Below are 6,456 nucleotides of genomic sequence, written 5' to 3' on the forward strand. Positions count from 1 at the left end.
GAAGGGGCCCTCCCATTTTGGTTGGAGTTTGTCCTTCTTATTCTCTAGGAGGTGTAAAACGAGTTCGCCGACATTATAAGTGTTGGCTCGCACTTCTTTGCTTTGGTATCTCCAAGCCTGTTGTTGATAAAATGCGGAACGGGCTTGTGCAATATCACGCTCCTGCTCAAGGTCGTCTAGGTTGTCCTGCCGATCGAGCTCGGCCTCTCTCTCTTCATACATGCACACGCGAGGTGAGTCATGAATAATGTCGCAAGGGAAGACAACCTCTACGCCATACACCATGAAAAACGGTGTATATCTGGTCGTGCGATTGGGCGTAGTCCGCAGTCCCCAGAGCACGGAATCGAGTTCCTCAACCCAGTGCTTATCTGACTCTCGTAGGGATCGCACCAGTCTAGGTTTGATGCCGCTCATTATCAGGCCATTAGCCCGTTCGACCTGACCGTTTGTTTGAGGGTGGTATAGGGATGCATAATCAAGCTTAATGACTAGGTTAGCGCACCAATTTTTCACCTCATCGGCTGTGAAATTGGAGCCATTATCAGATATGATGTTGTGCGGGACACCATAACGTTGTCCGACGCCAGATATGAAGTCGATCACTAGCCCTGCTTCAACCGTTTTTACTGGTTTGGCCTCTATCCACTTAGTGAATTTATCCACCATAAACAATAAATATTTCTTCTTATGGCTTCCCCCTTTAAGGGGTCCGACCATATCTATCCCCCAGTCCGCAAAAGGCCAAGTGATGGGGATTGTTCTTAAGGCAGTGGGCGGCACATGACTTTTATTGGCGAAAAGCTGACATCCCACACAGTGTTGCACAAGGGCATGTGCGTCTGCTCGGGCCGTTGGCCAAAAGAAACATGTACGGAAGGCCTTGCTTATGAGGGCCCGAGCTACGGCGTGATGGCCGCCTAGACTAGCATGTATTTCATCCAGGAGTTGTTGCCCCTCCTCTTCAGAGATGCATCGCTGGAGTACTCCGGTAGTGTTTTTCTTGTATAGTTCACCTTCGTGAAATTTATAGGCTTTAGAATGCCGAACTATTTGACGAGCCTCATTTTGATCATCAGGAAGTTCCTGCCTATTAAGGTAGGCCAAGAAGGGTTTGGTCCATGGAGCAATAATGGCCATGATTACATGGACGGAGGGTGTTATTTCAGTACCCGAACCCCCGATGATATTTGTATTGTGTTCGGCTGCTGGGGTTATGACCGGTTCCGGACTAGTGTTTCTGCTCTCTTCCTACCATACCACGGATGGCTTAAAGAGCCTTTCCACAAAGGTGTTAGACGGAACAGGATCGCGTTTGGCACCCATTTGAGCGAGGATGTCCGCTGCCTGGTTACTATCTGGAGCAACATGATGGAACTCGAGCCCCTCGAACCGAGCTGATATTTTAAGTATGGCGTTCTGATATGCCGTCATTTTGGGGTATTTGCCGTCAAACTCTCCATTTATTTGGGATATTACGGGGTTTGAATCCCCGCGTACCTCTACGATTTGTATGCCCATGGAGACAGCCATTCAGAGACCATGTAGAAGTGCCTCGTATTCGGCTACATTATTAGAGTCCGTATACATGATTTGCAGCATGTAGTGGACTGTGTCCCCTGTAGGGGGTGTCAAAATGACACCAGCCCCCGGTCTGGCTAACATTTTGGAGCCATCAAAGTACATGATCCAGTTGGAGTATGTACTGTATTCTTTAGGGAGCTCGGCTTCCGTCCACTCGGCGACAAAGTCGGCCAACGACTGAGATTTAATAGCTTAGCATGGCTTGTATGTTATTTCATATGGCAAGAGCTCAATCGCCCATTTGGCTATGCGGCCGGTGGCATCCCAATTATTTATGATGTCATTACTTCCGATGCCACCGTGATCGAACACTCTTGAAAATAGTGTCGCAACTTTCGGGATGCCATAAAGACCGCATAAGCTATCTTTTGATAGTGAGGGTATCGGGACTTGCATGGTGTAAGGACTGCCGATACATAGTATATTGGTTTCTGGATGGGGAATTTATATCCCTCTTCCTCTCGCTCGACGATGAGTACGGCGCTCACTACCTGGTGAGTCGCGGATATATAGAACAACATAGGCTCGCCAACACCTGGGGCGGCTAGGATTGGGTTGCCTACTAACAGGGTTTTTATTTCTTCCAATCTAGCTATAGCCGCGTCCGTCCATTCGAAGTGGTCGGTGCGTCAGAGCAGTCGATAAAGTGGTAGCGCCTTTTCTCCCAATCTGGAGATGAAGCGGCTCAAGGCTGCCATGCACCCAGCTAGCTTTTGGACCTTCTTTAAGTCTGTTGGCATGGCCAATTGTGACATGGCTCGAATTTTGGCTGGGTTCGCTTTGATTCCTCTGTTGGAGAAGATGAACCCAAGCAGCTTTCCAGCTGCAACCCCAAAAACACATTTTTCCAGATGAAGCCGTATGCCATATGTTCGGAGGTTATCAAATGCGAGGTGAAGATCGTCCACCAATGACTCAACGTGTTTAGTCTTGATGACCACGTCGTCCACATATGCCTCCACTGTCTTGCTGATTTCTTTTTCCAAACATGTTTGAATCATGCGTTGGTAGGTGGCACCAGCGTTTTTAAGCCCGAAGGGCATAATGTTGAAACAAAAGGGGTCGTACGGGGTAATAAATGCCGTTGTGGCCTAGTCAGACTCCTTCATATTAATTTGATGGTATCCGGAGTAAGCATCGAGGAAACACAATGAATCGTGTCCCTTGATTGCGTCAATAATCTGGTCAATGCAGGGCAGCGGGAAGGGGTCCTTAGGGCAAGCCTTGTTTAGGTCTTTGAAATCGACACAAAGGCGCCAAGATTTATCCTTCTGTGGCACCATGACCATGTTGGCTAGCTAGTCTAGGTGCTTGATTTCTCTAATGAACTCGGCTTCGAGTAGTTTGGCTAGCTCCTTCCCCAGAGCTTGTTGTTTGGGTTTGGAAAATTGCCGCAATGTTTGCTTGACTGGTTTGAACCCCTTGATGATATTGAGGCTATGTTCGGCCAGTCTGCGTGGGATCTCGGGCATGTCCGAAGGGTGCCAGGCAAATATATCCCAATTTTCACGCAGGAACGCTCGTAGGGTGGCGTTAACCGTCGGATTCAACTATGCTCCAATGGATGCTGTTTTGTTAGGATCTGTTAGGTGCACTTGAAATTTGACTATTTCATCTGTTGGTTTAAAAGAGGTGGATTTCGTCCTCTTATTGAGGATCACATCGTCTTTGTCTACTGTGGAACGCAGGGTGATTAGCTCTTCAGCCGCGAGGGCTTCGGAGAGTGCCTTGAGGGCCAAGGATGCGGTTTTGTTTTCGGTGCGGAGTGCTATGTCTGGATCACTGGTGATAGTGATCACTCCGTTGGGCCCTAGCATTTTAAGCTTCATTTACCCGTAATGGAGTATGTCTTGGAAGCGTGCTAAGGCGTCCCGCCCCAAGAGGGTGTGATATCCGCTATTGAAAGGGGCCACATCGAAGAGCAACTCTTCGGACCTGTAATTCTCAGGCGTGCCGAATACTACATCAAGTTTGATTTTCCTCGAGCATCGTGCTTCTCGACTGGGGATGATGCCTCGAAAGGTGGTACTGCTTTGCTCGATGCGGCTTTTGTCAATTTGCATTTTGTCGAGCGTGTCCTCATACATGAGGTTAAGTCCTCTACCACCGTCCATGAGCACCTTGGTGAGTCGAAAGCCATCCACAATTGGGTTTAAGACTAAGGCGGCTGGTGCTCGGACCGATTGGGCCCTTGGTTCATCATCCGCGGTGAATGTTATGGCCGTGTCGTTCCAAGGGCTTATTGCAGTTACTTGGTAGATTTTGACGAGGTCGCGAAGCCCCCTTTTATGCCGATTATTTGAAGAGAAGGTCTTGAAGACCGTAAAGATGTTAAGATCGTTGTTCTCCGAAGAATGCCACTCTGGAGTGGTACTGGTGAGGATAGCCTCGCCGCTTTTAGCCACTTGCAGGAGTACCCAACATGCCTGAAAGTTGTGTGTTGGTTCGGTGCTCGGCGTCGCATGTATCTGACAGGACATATCGAGAAGTTCGTCAAGGATGGTTCTGTATCCCATGAAGGGTTTGTTTTTCTTGCCAACAGGCTTGTGATCGGATGCCTCGTAAGGGTGTATCTGTTTTGCCCGTACGGTGGGCTGCTTAAAGGAAGGGGGTTCCCACCAGGCTGCCTGGCCTTCCATGTGCTTTCCATCGTGCAGTACTTCTGTACTATGTGTGCCAATTCTGTAAAGTGTTGTATGCGGCGGCGGTTGAGAGCGTTAAGAATTCCCTCATCTGTACAATTACGACAAAAAGTCGGAACCACGTCGTCGTCGCATCAATCTTTAATCTTGTTTTTAACAAGGAGGAATCTAGCCCAAAAACGAAGGACCGTTTCCTGAGGTTGCTGACGTACATACATTAGGTCATATATGTCTGGAGGTCCTGAATTACTTGGAGAATATTGACTGTGGTGGGTGGAGATAATCCCCAAGTGCAGGGAATCATCGTAGCAATTTCCAAAGGTGGAAGTGATAAGTATGGAGTGTCGAACCCACAAGGAGCTAAAGGTAAGATCAATATTCTCTCAAGCCCTATCTGCCACTGATACGACTCTACGTACACCGAACGTTTGCTTCCAACTAGCAACAAGAAATAAAACTACATTGTGGGTATGAAGTGGATAACTTTGCATGATATCGGAGAGCTAAAATATGAAAGTAGGTGTTGTTATCATAAATTTAGAATATATTACTAAATATTATAAATAGCAAGTGTGGAATAATGATGGGTCGGTATGCGGAATTGTCCTAGGCAATTGTTAACAAGACCGATAATCACTATTGCAATTTCATATGAGGGAGAGGCATAAGCTAACATACTTTATCTTCTTGGATCATATGCACTTATGATTGGAACTCTAGCAAGCATCTGCAACTACTAAAGATCATTAAGGTAAAACCCAAGCAGAGCATTAAAGCATCAAGTCCCCTTTATCCCATACGCAACAACCCCCTTACTCGGGTTTATGCTTCTGTCACTCAAGCAACCCACTATAAGAGAATCATGAACATATTGCAACACCCTACAGTGGGAATCCCTCACGCTTGCGCGACACGGAGGGCACAATAGGACAACACCAAAATAAAACATACAACTCATACCAATCTAGATCATCAATCAACCCAAAGACAAAGGATATCTACTCAAAACATCATAGGATGGCAACACATCATTGGATCATAATATGTGGCATAAAGCACCATGTTCAAGTAGGGATTACAGCGGGTTGCGGGAGAGTGGACGGCGTAAAAGATATGAGGATGGTGATGATGATGGTGATGTTGATGAAGACGATCACTGTGGCGATGATTCCCCTCCCGATGGCACTCCGGTGACACCGAGAGAGAGGAGGAGATTTTCTCCCCCTTGTGCTTCCTCCTCCATGGCCTCCCCCCTGGATGGGGAGAGGTTCTCCCTCTGGTCCTTGGCCTTCATGGTGATGATGGCCCCTCCGGGATCCTCCTCCATGCCCTCCGATGATGATGGCCCCCTCCGGCAGGGTGCCAGAGAGGGCCTAGATTGATTTCTCGTGGCTATAGAGGCTTGCGGCGGTGGAACTTCCAATCTAGGTTAATTTTTGGAGGTTTCTGTATATATAAGAGTTTTTGGCGTCGAGAACAAGTCAGGGGGGTCTCCGGGCTGTCCACGAGGTAGGGGGCGCGCCCGGGGGGGTGGGCGCGCCTCCCACCCTTGTGGGCAGCCCGGGACTCTTCTGGCCCAACTCTGTTACTCCATGGCCTTCTTCTAGTCCAAAAATAAGCTCCGTCAAGTTTCAGGTCAATTGGACTCCGTTTGGTTTTCCTTTACTGCGATACTCTAAAACAAGGAAAAAACAGAAACTGGCACTAGGCGCTAGGTTAATAGGTTAGTCCCAAAAACCATACAAAATAGCATATAAATGCATATAAAACATACAAGGTTGATAATATAATAGCATGAATACTTCATAAATTATAGATACATTGGAGACGTATCAGCATCCCCAAGCTTAATTCCTGCTCGTCCTCGAGTAGGTAAATGATAAAAGAAATAATTTATGAAGTGTGAATGCTAGCAGGTGCACAAGTTTGATCAATGATAGTTTCAATCACTTTTTATAGCATCATTAAATATCGTAACAGTAGCTCATCTTCATAAAACTTTTCATGATCAAGTAACAAGTTATTCACATGTTAAAGTATAGATCATAAACTTTCTTGAAACTAACAAAATATATTCTGAGTCATCAAACAATTGCAATTCATCTTATTTTCAGGAAGGGTCTATGTCAGAGATTTGATTTAGCAAACTCCACATACTCAACTATCATTTAATCTTTCACAATTGCTAACACTCACGTGATATTTATGAGTTCAAAGTTTTAATCGGACA

This window comes from Triticum dicoccoides, chromosome 2A, assembly GCF_002162155.2.
Source record: "Triticum dicoccoides isolate Atlit2015 ecotype Zavitan chromosome 2A, WEW_v2.0, whole genome shotgun sequence".
NCBI classification, from domain to species: Eukaryota; Viridiplantae; Streptophyta; class Magnoliopsida; order Poales; family Poaceae; genus Triticum; species Triticum dicoccoides.